Source organism: Triturus cristatus, chromosome 7 (genome assembly GCF_964204655.1).
Source record: "Triturus cristatus chromosome 7, aTriCri1.1, whole genome shotgun sequence".
NCBI lineage: Eukaryota > Metazoa > Chordata > Amphibia > Caudata > Salamandridae > Triturus > Triturus cristatus.
In genome coordinates, this window is record NC_140590.1 from 1,749,206,170 (window position 1) to 1,749,225,517 (window position 19,348).

The 19,348-nt window shown below is 46.0% G+C and overlaps 1 protein-coding gene across 1 annotated transcript in view; it reads left to right on the top strand.

Moving 5' to 3' along the window:
- LOC146812990 (killer cell lectin-like receptor subfamily B member 1B allele A) overlaps positions 1–19,348 on the top strand; it is a 637,615-nt gene that overhangs the window by 432,247 nt on the left and 186,020 nt on the right. The gene's annotated exons all lie outside the window — the stretch shown is intronic.

The following is a 19,348-nucleotide window of genomic DNA, read 5'->3' on the forward strand; positions in this document are numbered from 1 at the left end:
AAGATGAAGGTGATGGCAGCCCTACATTTCTTTGCCACGGGTACCTTTCAATATACCATTGCTCATGTTGGTGGCATGTCCCAAACCATGTTCAGCCGTGTTCTGCATGATTTTTTAGAGGCCATGTTGGATCACCTGGATGAGTTCATCAAATTCCCAACTCCTGAGCAGTTGACAGGTGTCACGGGTGAGTTCTATGCCCTGGGAGGGATGCCCCGTGTCATTGGGTCCATAAATGGAACACATGTGGCTTTGGTACCACCACAGGCACAGGAGGTAGCGTATAGGAACCGCAAGCATTACCACTCCATTAATGCCCTTGTGGTGTGTCTTGCCAACATGGTGATTTCCCATGTCTGCGCTAGTTTTCCAGGATCAGCACACGATGCCTACATCATGAGCCGTAGCAGGGTGCCTGAAATGATGCTGCAGCTGTGCAACGAACGAGCATGTATTGTTGGTGGGTATACTCTGTCAGTCCTGTATTTAGCGTCATCTTCCTGTCTTACTGCTTCTCCTGACCCACTTTTGTCCATGATGTTTCCATGTAGGGGACGCTGGCTATCCCAAAATGCCATGGCTGATCACGCCTCTCCGCAACCCCAGCACGGCTGCCGAGCACCGCTACAACAACGCCCATGGGCGGACCAGGCAAGTGATAGAGAGGACGTTTGGCCTCCTGAAGAGCCGATTCCGTTGCCTCCACAAAACCGGCGGCACACTCCCATATGCACCGGTGAAGGTCTGCAAAATCTTCCTCGTGTGCTGCATGCTGCACAACATGGCAGTGGAGAAAGCTGTGCCACTCATCCTGGATTCGGATGAGCAGGAACATCCACCCGTGGAGGATGAAGGGCTTGGTGACGAGGCAAGTGATGTGGAGGAGGAGGAGGCGGAAGAGGACATCCGGAGTCGGCTCATACGCAACTTCTTTGCTTAGTGGTGAGTTCCAGTGTCTGAGTGTGCATGCATTGGGCCTTGTGTGGCATGTGTTGCAATGTGTGTGTCCATCTGCATGTATGCCAAGTGAGTCAGAGGTGTGTTTGGATGTGTCACTCGAGTGATGGTGAAATAGAAGAATGTTTTTCCTGAGTCATTATTGTCACCTAGCATGTTGACAACCTTATACGTGTCGAGTACATGCGCATGCATGCGGATGTGCTTCTTTTGGCTGACTTCTTGTGTGTCTCTCATCCCCAGGTACTTGCGCATGCTGTCTGCTGGTGGCATTGTTGTGGTCCTGCTATTCCTCATGAACACAGCAACGTGTGCTGAATCAGCGTTACATGCACGGACAAGTTTGAAAATCTCCTTAGGGTAAGGGATGCATCACGGCTTTTTGGGTGTGGTATTTGTTTTGAATGTGTGTGCACTGCTCCTGTTCATGTTTGGTTACTTTGCATACATGTAGAATCACCATGGGGCACATGACATGGAGCTGGATTCACCTGAATTGATGGTCAGACTTGGTGACAGTCATCTGTAATGGGATAGTGGATTGTGATGAAGGCATCAATGTGTGTAACACTGCCCTCGGAAACATACGGGTTGCACCAGGTTGACATGGTGTGGGACTTCCCCATTAGAGGCTCAATGGTGTATAGCAGCCTCTCCGTGAGCAGCAGGGGGTGTTTAGCTGTAACCCGTCACTTGTGCGCCAGTTCTATGGATTTCCAGCATCTGTGGTGCAAAGGGGGGTGCCAGTGTCGGTCCCACATTTTCATCCACATGACCTGTGTATGTGTTAACAGAGATGCATTTGCATTCCGACACACATGACTAATAAAGGTGTCCCTCTGCCTCCAAGGTGCCTCATCTCTGTCAATGCTGGTCTGTTGCCACTGTGCATGCGGCATGTCTGGCATAGTTATCAGAGATAGTGCCTATGAGTCTATGTGTAGAGTAGCAAGATGCAAGCTGTTTGTCAGGGATTAGAATCTGTATTGTGCATGATGTCCATGGCTGTGTAGGTATTGTGGCATGTCAGTCTCCACGACGGCCACTGTGCTGCATGTGCATCCATTGTGTGTGTGTGTGCCATGTTGAACCAGACATTCTTTCCTTAACATACACCTTTTGCATAGTTCCTTCCTGACATCCTTGTCTTTGTGTGCAACTTGTGGCATTGTTTTCTTGACATGGCGCATGCTGCTGCAGGCCCTGCAGCAAGGGCACACAGTGTCCACGCACACGAGCTGGTGTTCATCATGGATTGCTTGCTCACATGTGCTATGCTGATCAGCAGCATCTGTGCCTCATGCTACAGCACACTCTGCATTATGCACAAGATCCCCAGTTCCATCCACCTCAAGGCAAGAGAGACCATCCCCCAGGTCAACTACAACATCCGTGTCTAATCCTACCCTGCACTCTAAGGATATGTACGTTACAACTCCCATGATACTTGTCCACATCCAGGGTGCATCTGCACAGCTCTGCTTCTACATCCGGCGACCAAGCCAGATCAACGTCCAACAGAGATGGGGGGAATGGATCACTGCCAGCTGCAGGATGACCTTCTCAATCCACGCCCACACTCAGGATGCAGCCCACGACCACAACACAACCTTGTGGCACTGTCATCCAAGACCCCATTGTGCCATCTCCATGCATCCAACCTTGGCCTGGCCACCATTCTCCACATCCACCTGACTCAAGCATGCAGGCCATGGTTCTGCCACCTGTCTACACATACCTGGGAGTAGCACCCCAGGACACTCCACATGATCCCTGACCTCTGCGCATGACTGTTGCTGTCGGCACAGTTGTGCGGGCACCCCCTCAGCTGGTTGGGCCCATCACGGGTGAGTTTGGTGCTCCATGTCTGTATTGGATGATACATTGTGACCCATGTGTGTCCTGTGCCAGACTCAGACCCCAGGGTATGGATGGTTGGAGTTATTTAAAAACTCAGGCATGGTTTGACTTTACGAAACACACATGTAATGGAATAATGCAAAATGACGGCATCATCTCTTGATTGTGATGATTTTTATTTGTGTTGGGGTATGTGTTGGGGGGATGACAAGAGGTGCTTTCCGGGTGTGTAGAATCCAAAGTTCACTGGGGGAGTTGGTATCCTTGCCATTGGAAATCATCAGAGTCCATGCCACAGTCTTTGTCAACATTGGTCAGACAGTGACCGGCAAGTCCATGTGGCAGAGAATGTCATTTGATGATGTGCTGCTGTTGGGCCAGAGGGCCAGGTGCCAGGCCAGGTGACCTGGGAGATGGTGATGTTCCGCTGACTCTCACGGTCATTTGCGTGGACGACCCACCTTCCTGCGGGGACCCTCAGAAGCAGGCCGTGACGATGCTTGTGATGCTCCGTCGGATGAATCCTCCTCCTCCTGATCCCTCCCTGTGGCTGGTGGTGATCTTCGCCTGGTGGCACAGGGAGGGTTGCCCATGTTGTCGGCAATCCGACAGAGTGAACGGTTCATGTCCGTGTGCACCGCCAGGAGCTCAGCCAGACTTGCCTCCATCCGTCCTTGGTGTCGCCGTTGACTGGCATATTGCTCGGCCTGTATGTTCTTTAACTCGTTGAGGGCCTCCACTACCTGGCCGATGCCCTGGTGTCACGCCGGTATGTGTCGAGGATGTTGCTGACGTGTGACATTACCGGTTCCTGAGCTAACTGGTCAGGTTCGCGCCTCTGCCGTCCTCCACTCCCACCACCCCTGCCCACTTGCGCCTGGCCTGCCGTTGTGGGCACATCGGGTCTCCGGGACCCCTGAGGGATGGCATTTGCGGTGTCGCCTGCCTCCTCCTGGGTGCCCGGAGTACCTTGTCCCTCCTGGTCAGACTGGCTGCGTTGTTGTGTGCGGGCAGGGCTCCTGGCTGTATCCTGGGATGTGGCAGGAATGGGGGTGGTGGTTGGCCCAGTTGTACCTGACGCAGGTGCTGCATGTGGTTGGGCACCAGAGGGGCCAGGTTGGTCGGGGTCATCCACGGAGTGGTGAGAGTCATCGCTGCCGGTGGGATCTTCTTCATGCGGAGCTTGGTCCTGTGAGTCTTCCCCCCCAGTGTTGGGGGGAGATCGACGACGTTGACCTGTGTGTGAGAGAGACAATGTTAATTGTGTTACATGCGACATCCATGTTTCATTCATATTAAAGTTGGCATAGTTCCTCTGGGTAGTTGGATATGTCTAGCATTCCTCTCACAGTGCACTTGTGCATGGGTATGTCCCTTGGCCACAGCTTTACCACTTTACCTATGTGTGACACACTCTTAGTTGATGCATATTTTTGGAACGCAGTCAGTAGTGTAGTGAGCGGGCGTAGCGAGCCATGCAGAGCCGCCTTACGTGTTGCACTGTACGTGGGCAAATGGTGCTTTTTTCATACTATTTGACAATGCAGGTAGGTAACTTATGCATTTGTGACTGGGTTCTAACAAACACAGTGAGTGGGTATACTGGGTGTAAGGTTAGGTTTGTGCCTGCAGCAAGTATCTACTCGTGCACAGATTGACACATGGCCCAGTGTTTAGCAAAGGAAAAAGGGGGGGTTAACGCACTGCCAGACCTTGTCTACATGCACACAGTCCACCTGCTGACGAGCGGACATGGCCACACCACCCAAGGGTGAATTGGTCTCCCTCTGTCTCCCTTTCTCCCTCCCTCTCCCTCCTCCCTCTGTCCGTCTCCCTGTGTCTCCCTTTCTCCCTCCCTCTGTCAGCCTCCTCCCTCTGTCCGTCTCCCTCTGTCACCCTTTCTCCCTCCCTCTGTCACCCTCCTCCCTCTGTCTGTCTCCCTCTGTCACCCTCTGTCTCCCTCCCTCTCTCTCCCCCTCTCCCTCCCTCGGTCTGTCACCCTCTGTCACCTCAGCCCAGCTTCCTGGGCACACACAGTTTGCAGGTCTTTCAAAGGCCATTGGCTTGTTCATGTGGCTTTGTTTATAATCTCCAGGCACCCATTGGGCGGAGTGTCTGAGTCTGCGCTGCTGCTGTGGCGGTGTGTGCTGACACTCTTTCAGAGTGATGCCTGTTCATTAGCTGCTGTTATGTGCAAATTGTGCCTTCATACCCATGTCATCCTGCAACGCGGCCACCATTTGCAGGCAACACAGTACTGTGTGGGGACACACTGTTTGTATGGCTCTGCCCTAGGCCATATGGGCTGAGGGCATTGTTGTCTGCTTCTGAGTTGCTCAATGTTAATTTTGAGGCCCACCCTCCCGGCATCCGGGACATCCTGTCTTGTGTTGGTGTTTTGTGTGGCCTGTGACTTGGCATGGCCTTGCTTGGTGCATGGGGCATGGTGCCGCTAGTGGCATGTGTGTGTTTTTGGAGTGTGGTTGTGTCCGGTGATGGCTTTGGGGTGGTTGCGTGCATAATTGGGATTTTGGTTGTGGATGGCGTTCCCCACATGTGAGGTGAGTTGTTTGTGTACTCACCAGGCTCTCGGACTCATTCTACTCCGTGTACTCCCACCGGCGGCAGCGTGGCCATCACCTTCTCCTCCCAGGGATGGTAGTGTACCGGTCTGCGGGGCGGCCCTCCTCCAGTGATGTTCCCCTGGTTGTGGTCCTCCGTCATTTTGCGGCGGACCGTCCTCCACAGATCGTACCACCTGGCTTGGCATTCATGCCTGGTCCTTCTGGTGGCCCCAACAGCATTCACATGATCGACGATCCTCTGCCACATGGCAGATTTTTCGGCTATGCTGGTCTGTCTGACCAATGTTCCAAAGAGCCGTGGCTCGACTCTGATGATTTCGTCGACAAGGATCTCCAGCTCATCCTTTGTGAACTTTGGATTCTTGTTAGTGGGCATGGTGTGGGGTGTGGGTGTGGATGGTTGTGGGTGTGTGAGTGTGGTTGTGAAGGTGTGTGTGTGAATGTGATGAGGGGGTGTTTGTGATGGTGGTTGTGTGTAAGAGTGCAAGTGTAAGGTGTATTGATGGTTCTAGTATGGTGCAGTGCGTTGTCTCTGGGGTCTGGCAGTAGTGGATCTGTTGCAAAGGATCATGGTTTGTGTGTGTTGGTCCTTTTTATTGGTCCATTTGTGGGTGTGGCTGTGTTTGAACTTTGGGTGGGTGTGTTATAAGGAGTGGTTGTGTTTTGGGCCTCTGTTTAGCTGTTTGGCAGTTGCAGGTCAGTGTATAGGATGTATTTGGGCTTGTTGGACATGTTTAGTGGTGTTGTGCGATTCGAATTGACTCTCCTTGTGTTGTTTTGCTTTGTCCTGGTTCAGTACGAGTGTTTTTGGCGTCTGTAAGGTGCATACATCGGCCATGTTGTTGTACAGTGTTGACCTTTGCTATGGCTTAGTACGACTCGTACATGCGTGATGTTGGGTGAGGGTGCTGGTGTTGGGGCCTGGGGTAGGGTGCGTACAGACACGGGCAGGGTGTTGGTCCGCACCGTCCATAGGTGGTGGGGTTTCGGCCCGTACATACACGGGTGGGGGTACGCTCCGTACATACACGGGTGGGGGTACGCTCCATTCATACACGGGTGGGGATACGCTCCATACATACACGGGTGGGGGTACGCTCCGTACATACACGGGTGGGGGTACGCTCCATTCATACACGGGTGGGGGTACGCTCCGTACATACACGGGGGGTATGCTCCGTACATACACGTGTGGGGGTACGCTCCATTCATACACGGGTGGGGGTACGCTCCGTACATGCACGGGTGGGGGTACGCTCCATACATACACGGGTGGGGGTACGCTCCATTCATACACGGGTGGTGGTACACTCCATACATACACGGGTGGGGGTACGCTCCGTACATACATGGGTGGGGGTACGCTCCTTTCATACATGGGTGGGGGTACGCTCCGTACATACATGGGTGGGGTACACTCCGTACATACACGTGTGGGGGTACGTTCCGTACAAACACGGGTGGGGGTACGCTCCATGCATACACGGGTGGGGGTACGCTCCATTCATACACGGGTGGGGGTATGCTCCGTACATACACGTGTGGGGGTACGCTCCATTCATACACGGGTGGGGGTACGCTCCATTTATACACGGGTGGGGGTACGCTCCATACATACACGGGTGGGGGTTCGCTCCATACATACACGGGTGGGGTGGGGGTTCGGCGCGTACATATGGGGGCTGGGGGCGGTTCGGCGTGTACATATGGGGGCTGGGGGGGTGTTCGGCGCGTACATACGGGGGCTGGGGGGGTGTTCGGCGCATACATATGGGGGCTGGGGGGGTCAGCGCGTGCATACGGGGGCTGGGGGGGTGTTTGGCACGTACATACGGGGGCTGGGGGGGTGTTCGGCACGTACATATGGGGCTGCGGGGGGTTCGGCGCGTACATACGGGGGCTGAGGGGGTGTGCGGCATGTACATACGGGGGCTGGGGTGGGGTGTTCGGCACGTATGCGGGCACATGTCTCCATGGTTGCTATAGGAGTTCGGTCCGTACGGTGTTTTTTCCATACGGTTGTACAATCTGACGGACGGGACGGATCGTACTTGCGCGCTCGGACTTCAGTTTTCCGATTCGTACGTAAAATCGTCCGGGGACGTGTCGGACACATTTTCCGACCCGAGGACGTGTGGAGGAATTTTCCCAATGCGATTTGTATGGACTTTTTCCCATACGAATCGTACTTGGCAGTTTGTACGGTACTTGTACGATTCGTATGGAAATAAATACAGATACGATTCGTACGGGGAAAAATTTTACAGGATCGGAATCGGCACCAAAGTGTTGTGCATTCTTCAGGATAATGGTTTAACGTTGACCAAAGACAAGTGTAGATTTGGAGTATCATCTGTTGATTATCTAGGTCATTCAATTGACAAACATGGTGTCTCACCCAAGAAAAATTTAATTAGAGCTATTGAGCAAGCCCCTAATCCTCAAAATAAAGACCAACTTAGATCTTTTTTAGGTCTTGCTGAGTATTATGCAAAATGTATACCACTATTTGCTGACAAAACCATACACATGAGAAATCCATTGAAAAAGAATGTTTCATTTTTTTGGGATGATGATTGTGCATATGAATTTACGCATTTAAAAAAACAAAATGCATCTGCACCTGCCTTAGCCACATTCAACACTGCATATGATTCACTAATTATTTCTGATGCAAGCAATGTTTGATTAGGTGCGGTTCTGATGCAAAATCAGGATGGTCATTTGGTCACCATTGGTTTTGCATCTAGACCATTGAAAGGTGCAGAGTGTAAATACTCCACATTAGAAAAAGAAACTATTGCTTGTTGGTGGGGTATTGAATATTTTCGTAAGTATGTATATGGCACGGAATTCAAAGTTAGGTCAGATCATCGGCCTTTAGTGGATCTTTTTACAACAAAGGGTTGTGGACGAGCTACTTCAAGAATTGCTAGATGGCAATATAAATTACAGGACTTTCATTTTAAAATTGAATATATCCCTGGTGCAAGAAATGTTCTTGCAGATTGTTTATCAAGATTACCAGTGGATGATGACAATGAAGTTGAAGAAGATAATGATAACCTGGAAATTTCTATTTGTGAAGTATCGAATGGTTGTGTACAAGAAAAAGAATGGAAATCTGCTTGTGAGAATGACGCTGTACTCAAGAATGTAATGGGGCACATCAAATCGTCATGGCCTGTGTCGGAGTGCATGCGCCATTTTATCAAATTTCTCATGAATTGTCTGTAAAGGATGATGTTTTAATGAGAGGCTTACAGCTTGTTGTTCCTACTGATTTGCAACAAACCATTTTGAATATGGCTCATGAAGGACATCCTGGTATGACAAGCATGAAACGCAGGATTAGAAGTGAATTTTGGGGGCCAGCTATGGACAAAGCGGTCGAAAGAAGGGTCAGGGACTGCATAGAATGCTGTATTAGTGATAAATCTCAGCAACTTGTATCATATGAACATCTTCCTGTGTCCAGACCATCTCGGGTGTGGGAGCGTGTTTCTTTAGATATTGCAGGTCCCATATGTTTAGGTCAGAATCCTGTTTATGCAATCATTCTCATTGATCAGTTATCTCAATGGCCTGAGGTTAAAATTGTTCCACATAGTACTTCAAGAATAGTCATTCAATTTTTAAACGAGGTATTTGAAAGGGAAAGTTTTCCTGAATCTCTCATAACTGATAATGGAGTACAGTTGATTTCTACTGAAATGAAAAGTTTTCTTGATAGGCATGGTATTATCCACAAACGTTCTTCCGTCTATTATCCTCAGGGTAACGGGATTGTAGAAAGGTGGGTCAAGGTTTTTAAAGAAGGTTTGCAATTAGCTATTGCCAATGGTAAGAATTGTAATCAAGCTATTAGTGAAGTTCTTTGGAGTTATAGGAATACTCCTAGGAACACTGGTGATCTATCACCTTTTGAAAAGATGAGGGGAAGGAAGTGCATAGCTAATTTGAGTCAAGCGTGGATGAGAAGATTACTTGTCAAAAAGAATGACAATGCTATGCCACATGAGTGTTTTGATAAAGTTATCAATTCACCAGTTAAAGTTAATGACTGGGTTTCATGTGAAGAAAGGAAGGTTTGTTAAATCTGGTGAATCTCGCTTTTCTCATCCTTTGAAAGTAATTTTTGTTGGTCGTCAAGTTGCCGAATTATCCGATGGAAATGTTTGGAGTTTTTCCAAGTTGGTGAGGATTCCTCAGGGGTTGTGGCCTGATAGGGAGGTTTCTGATAGGGAGGTTTCTGTTTCTAGTTGATTCATTTTACCCAAAATCTCTTATAACAGAACTAGTTTGAGGAAGTCTATTCCGTCAAATGATGGAATTACTGGTAAATGTCATGTACAAAGATCCCGGCAAAGCCCTGTATGGCATAAGGGTTATATAGTAAACAAGTGACATTATTTTCTTATGTATTCCTCATTGTATCAATTCATTCTAGTATTTTTGTAAATGTATTTTTTTTATGTATCATTTTGTGTGATGTTTAAGGTTTTGAGCTCATTTGTTCTTACTCATTTACTAATGTTGTCTCATAAAAGCTTTTTCTTATTTTTTCAAAGAAGGGAAATGTGTGGTAACTTGCTAGCACTTCTGGAATCTAGAACACAGTACGTGTTCCGGATTCCGGGAGTGACGGTTTGACGCAGGCTCGTAAGAGTGCATGTCATCTTGTTCTCTGAAGAATAAATCATCTATTTATCTTACCTCCGATGTGATGATCTCCCGTTATTACAAAATGCTGTTATCATCTTATTACTGTGAGCTGGTGTTTTGGCCAGGCTAATTTATTCCCATGAAGGGATCCCCATACAGCCCCTTTATGAACAAGGAATGCACAGCACAAATAAGGGCCGTGGAAAGAACCTTGGGTGGAGGTGAGGGCACTACTTTTTTGTATGCTCTGTTAGTTCGATCCCAACATTATTTTAGTCAAACATATATATATATATATATATATATATATATATATATTACCTACTGGCGGTCGCCAGTAGGTAGTTATAGTTAGGACCCTGTTTCCATAGGAAAACCGCAACATTCTATTTTGAATAACTTTGGCGCCGGTCGACGAATCCTCGCGAAATTTTCAAAATAGGTGGGGCGCTACGCTCCGCTCCTTCCCTGAAAGTCTCGGGGGGATTCGTCAAGCGGGGGCTGAGATAAAAGGGGGGTCCCAAAACGCGTTTTTCCCATGCATTTTTCCATAGGACCTTTAGACACAGCTACAGCCCGAACGGCTGAACAGAGTTCCTTGAAATTTGGCAGAGAGGTAGTCTACAGGTCAAGGAAGTGCCTTTTGTAGGTTTGGTGTAAATCTGTTCAGTAGATTCTGAGAAAATAGCCTTTAAATCAATATATATATCTAAGCCAGCTTACGGTGCGCTTACGGTGCGCTTACCGTACGCGTACGGTGACGTGCGCGAGCGCGATTCTGATTGGCTGTTAGATCTTAGTAAACATTCGAATCGGTCAAAACCAGGAAGCGTCGGCCGCCATTTTCTCTCTCGCACTCTGAGGGGTGGAGGATTAACAAATGGAAAAAACATGCAAAGGGGCTGTTTAGACAGCTCCTAATCACATAGCCTTGATGATGGTGTCCCCAATGAACCACCAAGGGCAAAAAATTAATTTAAATTTTTTTCAAAAAATCGGCGATTACGCTTACCGTACGCGTACGGTAAAAATTTCCCCAAAAAAAAAAAAAAATGTACACACTCTCCCCATCCCTAGTGCAAATGGTGGCCGTAGGGCACCATTTGTGCATGGGAAATTACATACTTTATGAAAAGAAAAAAGATTTCCTTTCGCAACGAAGCGCATAACATGTCCTGCATGTGCGCACGGTGCGCGAAGCGCATCGTGCGTACATGGCCCATCCAGCGTAACGTGGGAACGCGGTGCGCGTAGCGCACCGCGTGCCCACCGTGCGTGCACGGCACTAACTGCGTAAAGTGGGCGCGCGCTGCGCGAAGCGCACCGCGTGCTCACTGTGCGCGCACGGTGTGCGAAGCGCACCGTGCGCGCACGGAACGAACTGCGTTAAGTGGGCGCGCACGCCACGAACGGCGTAAAGTAACTTAGCATTGAAAAAAACGTACAAATTCACTGAAAAAACCATAGGTTTCACACACGTTATAGTTAGGAATTAGCATTTAAAAAACCTTGCAAATTCACTGAAAAAACCATAGGTTTCACACATGTTATAGTTAGCTGGACATTTTACTCATAAAAAACCAATGAAATTCCCCCGTTATAGTTAGTGCAGGCAACTATAACTCACGCGACCGCAATCCTCTGCTGATGACATATGTGTCTTTATGAAAAAAAAATATATGTATAGCTAAAATTTAATGGAAGAAGACATGGGCAAATAAGTGTCTAAATACAGTATTAGCATCAGCAGAGGATTGCGGTCAGTTATAGTTGCCTGCACTAACTATAACGGGGGAATTTCATTGGTTTTTTATGAGTAAAATGTCCAGCTAACTATAACATGTGTGAAACCTATGGTTTTTTCAGTGAATATATATATATATATATATATATATATATATATATATATATATATATATATATCCGACCAAACGAACCTCTCCAGTAGGAAAGACGTGAGCCCACACAGGTAAGATCAAATCTGCCTCCTTTAATAGCAATAAACAAACGGCATTATGCATGCCATTGCTTGTTAAAATGAATTGTCCACTTCAAGTCAAGAGCGTCTCTCTGAAATTCACGGAGACATTCCTACCACATTTAAAGGGGAAGATCTTCAAGCTCGCTGCTCAAGTTTAATAAGCTGCAGTTACACATGTGGAAGTCCTTACATATATATATATATTACCTACTGGCAGTCGCCAGTAGGTAGTTATAGTTAGGACCTATTTTCCATAGGAAATCCGCAACATTCTATTTGGAATAACATTGGCGTCGATTGATGAATCTTCGCGAAATTTTCCAAAGTTTTGGCCAGCTCCGGTCCGCTCCTGTCCTGAAAATTTCACGGTGATTCGTCAAGCGGTGGCCGAGAAAAAAGGGGGGTCCCAAAACGCGTTTTCCCCATGCATTTTCCCATAGAACATGTTGACGCAACTACAGCCCGAAGTGCTTTATGGAATTACACCAAATTTGGCAAAGAGGTAGTCCTCAGTTCAGACTCGTGCCTTTTGCTTAAATGGTGTAAATCCGTTCAGTAGTTACTGAGAAAATCAAAAGTAAAATCCCATATATATCTGGGCGGAGCCTAACCACACATCTCATCGTGAGATCTGATTGGCTGTCAGCACTTCATCCAAGAAGTGTTGGCGGCCATCTTGGGACCAATATACATGATAGCACCTCATTAAAAAGCATTACAGTTAATAGAAGGTTTTAAGACTTTAGTTACATTATAAATCATTTATTGATGGTACCATACTCATTTTAGGAATTGTGGTGTGTTCTAAGGTGATTTTACCACGTGAAAAAGCCTTCTGCTGTGATATCATCAATCATGTTTGAGAGAAAACTATTTTCCCATGCTTTTCCCACAGAGGTTTGGAAGGTGATCTATAAGCTAAACTGAGAGCATATTTTCTGTAAATTCACATTATCTTTCTCAGTCATGTGAGAATGAAGTCTGACATTCTCAGTAAAACATGTACATCCAACAAGGGCAGAGACTGTCAGTTGATTCCTTTGTGTTCTACTGCAGCTTCCCAGAGTGTTCTAAAGAACAACTAGAGCGCTAACAGTCCTACTTATGACAAACGTATGGCACACCTGAAGCCATCCTGGTTGGAATAAAGTGGTAACTCTTAAAATTTAAAAGGGAACAAAATGAGGGGGTTCATTTTGCCATAGAAAGTATGATTAGTGCTGCAGAAAGAAAAATTAGGGCACATTTTGAGTGACTTCTCAAATCCTCTTTTATTTCATTAAAAAATTCTGACATGCAGACTGAAACATGCACTTTCAATACCAGCAGCAGACTTCCCTGGTGAGCAGTAGATTTACTACAGTGATCTAATAAGCAACAACAGTGCTAACATTATGAATTAATGGCAAATGTGTGACACGTCTGAATGCCTTCTTGATGGAATCAAAGTAAAAAACTTCCTACATAGGAGACTGTAGTAAATGAGGAAATTAGGAAACATCATAACAAATAAGTCTCCCAAAATGGCCACCAGAGACAAAAGAGCCCAAATGTAGCCCAAATATCACCCAGATGTAGCCCAAGTATAGCCCAATGACAGAATGTCCCAGAGTGTTCTAACGAACAACTAGAGCATTAACAGTCTTACTTATGACAAAAGTATGGCACACCTGAAGCCATCTTAATTGGAATAAAGTGGTACCACTTAAAACATTTAATTTACAAAGGAACAAAATGAGGGGGTTCATTTTGCCATAGAAATTATGATTAGTGCTGCAGAAAGAAAAATTAGGGCACATTTTGAGTGACTTCTCAAATCCTCTTTTATTTCATTAAAAAATTCTGACATGCAGACTGAAACATGCACTTTGAATACCAGCAGCAGACTTCCCTGGTGAGCAGTAGCTTTTCTACAGTGATCTAATGAGCAACTAGAGTGCTAACATCCAGAATTTATGGCAAATGTGTGACACATCTGAATGCCTTCTTGATGGAAACAAAGTAAAAAACTGAAAGTATTTCCTACTGAGGAGACTGTAGTAAATGAGGAAATTAGGAAACTTCATAACAAATAAATCTCCCAAGATGGCCACCAGATACAAAAGAGCCCAAATGTAGCCCAAATATCACCCAGATGTAGCCCAAGTATAGCCCAATGACAGAAGTGTGCAAAACACTTATTTTATGTGTATTTGCAGTTTTATATAGTGCAGACTTGTCAGGTATTGGAGTGCTTTACATGAGCATTGGTTACATCACACAAGATCAAATTCATTTTGGTTGTAGACATGGGGAGATTAAGTGATTTGACCAGAATCACAGAATGTTGAGCTGAAGCAGAAACTCCAACCTGGTTCCCCAGTTGCAAAGTCTGCAGCTCTGGAAGTAACACCACATCCTCTCCCCTAGGTGCAACATTTAATCAAGTGGTCAACTGGATAAAAAAACATAAAGATTACAAATAATTTAAAAGTTCTTTGTCGCTATTTGAAAACTCAGAAAATATGTCCTCATTTTAGTTTTTTAGAGCACTAACCATAATTTTGATGCAAATAAGACCCTCTCATATATGTAATTTCTAAAGGAAATACTCTAGGTATTACAGTTTTGATTAAATCAAGATGACGTCAGGCGTTCCACACTTTTGTAATAAATATAGAATGTTAGCAATCTAGTTGTTCATTGGAATACTGTTGAGAGGCAGAGGCCAGGGGCACGGACTCTGAAAATTGAAGGCAGGTAGGAGAGTGCAGAGGCAACAATTTGACCACACTGGGCAGGCAGGAAGGGCAGTGGCAGCACAACAGACTATGGAGGGCAGTGGAAAGGGGGGCAGGGGCAACAAACCAACAATACAGGACTGGCAAGTGAGGCTGTGGCAATATAATAGACCATTGTGGGCAGAAGGAAGAGGCAGTGGTAGTACAACCATACATGCCAACAGACCCGTTTCAGCCAGGAAAACGTCCGATGTTTTTAAGCTCAAATGGGCTTTATTTGATCTGTTTCCTGTCTACAATCTCCTCTTTTTCAATGTAACTCAAAGGGGAAAATCAATACCCCAGTTTTTTTTCAAAATCTCCCTCTTACCGAGTTCAAAATGTTCGCAAGTATGGTACATTGGATCATGGTAGGCAGGAGGAATTGGGGTAGGGACATGGACTCGGATAACAGAGGACAGGAGGGACGTAGAGAGGTACACCAAACTAACCCTACAGGGAAGGCATCAGGGTTTGCAGCAGCACAATACACCACACAGCGCATGCGGGACGGGAGTGCAGCACAACATTCCATAGAAAGCAATAGGGAGGGGACAGGACCATGCACATGGACAACAGAGAACAGAGGGGAAAGAGGCAATGGTAGCTATCTGACCATAATGGACAGACAAGAGAGAAAGCTGCAGCATAACAGACCATAAAGGGCAGGAGGGACGGAGCAGGGGCATTACAATGGAACAGACAAGCCAGGAGGGAGGGAATAGGGGTCTGCACATGGAAACAGAGGGCTGGGGGCAAGGGGGCAGGAGTAGCAAAATGACCATGGAGGTCAGGCAGGATGGGCACTAGAAACAAGACACACCACGGAGAGCAACAACGAGACTATGATGGCATACACACAGACCATGGAGGGAAGGTGGGAGGGGGTCAGGGGCAGCTAGCTGACCACACAGGGAAGGTGGGAGGGGCCATGGCAGCACAGAAGACCATGCATGGCAAGAGGGAGGGTTAGTGGCAGCACAATGGCTATGATGGGCAAGAAGAAGGGTACATCATGCTAAATGGAGGGCAGTGGCAGCACATCAGACCATGCATTGCAGGAGGGAGGAGGCTAGTCCATGGATTCAGACAACAGAGGATAGGGAGGAGGTGGATGGGGCAGCAAGCTAACTGTTCAGAGAAGGTGGGTATTAGGAACTTTATTGTTTTTAAAATGTGTGTCTGTGCGAACTACTTAAAATATGAACAAGTATGCAGCATAATCTCACTTTTATTCAGGAAGAAGAGGACATTTGTGACTGTGACTCCAGGCTCACTTGGCAGAAACACCCCCGACCCTCCACCCCCCATCGCAAAATGTAATGCTCGTGAAAAGGGTAGGTGGACGCAGTGTTATATAGAACACAGTCCTGAGAGCACGATTGAAAATGAAAACTAGATATAGTATATGGTATAAACTATGCACCAAAAAGTGCGATATAAGATGAACCGGGGCGTGAAATATAATATGCAATACATTGTGCGCAATGACAGATTCATTTGAGAGCGCGAGATAGCACAGGCACTAGCGCGTGCTATGCGATATGCGCCTTGGAGTGTAATATGCCCAGGGCAGTGTTGTGTAACCTGACTAGTCTCTAAAGTTGTAATTTAAAATATGTGCTGGGAAGTGTAACGTTGCATATGCACTGTGACAAAGATATGGATCCCAGATTGTAATATGTATGGCACAGCGCTCTGCGTTATAACATAGGCATCGAGGAAGGCACGTTAGATGGGGCAATATAACCCATGCGAAGGCAAGTGTGGCATGACATATTCACGGGGTGGTGTTACAGTGCACATGGGCTAGAGAGTGTCATAGCATACGCACTAGCTGGTGGAATACAACACAGAGGTGGAGGCACTCGGCAGGCTCTGGTGGGTGTAACACAGCATTGGGCTCAGCCAGGAGCACGCTGTGACTCTCAAGTGAGGTTCGTCTCCTTTCCAGAGAGTAAAATAAAAAGTATTATACATCCGGTGGTGGATGTGTGTTTTATTAACTGTGAGGGGGGTTTCTTGCATAGTTTGGTCGAATTTTTGTCGAATCCCCTTTGAATGGCTTGGTGTGCGTGTATATTAAATGTGCCCGTCAATAGCTACCCATGTTTGTATAAATAAACGACAAGGGTGTCTACTTGGAGAGTACCCACCGGGCTTACAGAGGAGGTCATGCTGATCACAGGGGGACCCCAACGCATAGTGTTCCCTAGTGTATGTAGGTGTTTTCACTGTATTCTGAGTGTCTTTTAACATAGCACTGGCTCTAGGACTGGTTAGTCAGACTCAGTTAACACCAGTATCCATCTGAAAAAGTTGAGGGTACAGGATGATTTTGCAACAAAACTTCTTTCTGCTCTTCTGTTTGTTCTTTCTGCACGTTATCCTTCTTCCTGCACTTTTCTTCGTCTTTGAGGACTTCTGTTGCTTCTTTCTGCATTTCTTTTTTTTTCTTTCTGTGCCTTTTCTCTTCTTTCATCACATGTCCTATCTCTGTAGGCATAGTTAGAAATTAGCATTTAAAAAAACTTTGAAATTCACTGAAAAAACCATAGGTTTCAGGCACGTTATAGTTAGGAATTAGCATTTAAAAAACCTTAGAAATTCACTGAAAAAACCATAGGTTTCAGGGGTGTTATAGTTAGCTGGACTTTTGACTCGTACAAAACCATTGAAATTCCCCCGTTATAGTTAGTTCAGCTAACTATAACTCGCGTGCCCGCAATGCACTGCTGATGACGTCACATATTACATCACTCATGACATGGTCAGTGACATCACTTATGACATCACTGATGACATCTCAAATGACATCACTGATTACATCACTGATTACATCATCCAGTGAATGTGTGTTTTTCTGAAAATTACATATGTTTTATATATGTATATCTCAAGGTCGATGGAAGAATAAATGGGTATATAAGTGTCTAAATGGATGATTTGTTTTTGAAAAATTGACTGTATAACTGGCTGATTAAGTGTATCTTAGTGAATGCATGGCTTAGTGAGTAATGTTTATATATGTAAATATCTGTATCAGTCTCTCACTTTGTGTATAAGTGGCTGCATGGGTTGGTGAGTAGCTACATGAGTGTCTATACAGGTTATTATTTGTTTTTTTGAGTATCAGTATGAGTGTCTGAGTGTATGGTTTGGTGGGGGGTATTACGTAGTGCATAGGTGCATGAATGAGTGACTCACTGTTTGTATGTGTTGAAGACAGCATGTGTGCAGGACGGTATGGGTGGATGAGTGTGTGCATGGATGTGTTAGTGAGTGAATGACTGTCTCAATAGTGTCTTTATGAGTAACTACATATGTTTTAAACTAGTATATGTGACTACTGGTGTATATAAGTGAGTATATGTGAGAGTGAGAGATTGAAGGAGTTCCTGTATGAATAAGTATGTGTTTCTATAAGTGATTGTTTAAAAGACTAAGGGTCATATGTAGGTAGCCGAACATTTACCACTTCATAAATACCGAATTTTACCGATTCGGTATTTATGAAGTGGTAAATGATATGTAGTTAATCCATCGGTAATATTTACCGAATCGAAATGGGTCGGTAATTTAGAATCTGTATTTACCGATTCGGTAATGGTAACTGGCTTCCCATTGATTCCTATGGGCCAGGAGGCCCATAGGAATCAATGGGAAGCCAGTTACCATTACCGAATCGGTAAATACCGATTCGTTAATGGGGGAGCACAATCAAGGGTGGCAGGGTGTCACAGTGACACCCTGCTGCACCCCTGATTCGTGCATGTGTGCACATGTGGCACACATACAAGCCCTAAGGGCATGTATGTCTGCCACATTGCACACTTCAAAGTGCAAAAAAATGCTTTTTTACAGCTAATCGTCATTTACCACCAACTTTTAGTTGGTGGTAAATAACGAATCCCCACAACAACCACACACTCCCCCTACATATCATTTCAGGATTCGGTATTTACCGAATCGGTAAAATTACGGAATCGGTAATTTCACCGATTCGGTAAATTACCGAATCCTGAAATGTGCTCCCTACATACCAAAAGCCTGAATACCGGTCGGTAACGGGATATTTACCGGAAATCGGCCGTTACCGACCGGTATTGGGCTTCCTACATATGGCCCTAAGTATGTGTAAGTTTCTGTAGAAGTAAGTGTGGTGGTGTGTGTATAACTGTATATGCAAGTAAATGGATGTTTGATTCTTTATTAGCATGAGTGACTATGTGTGTGAGTAACTCTATGGATGAGTGGCGTTGTGTAACAGGATGTATAGGTGTATGAGTACATATGATGAGTGAGTACATGTATGAGTGTCTGTATAGGACTGTTGGTGAATGAGTGGATGTGTATGTAGATCTTAGAATTACTGAATAGGTTGTTGTAACTGATATTGGTATGTCCATTGTTTTGAAAATTTTAGTTTCTATTTTTGAATGTGTGTATCTAAGGTTATATTAGGGGGAGAGAAGATCTGCCACTCTATCACAAGGATGATGTCATCAGTGATGTCATTTGAGATGTCATCAGTGATGTCA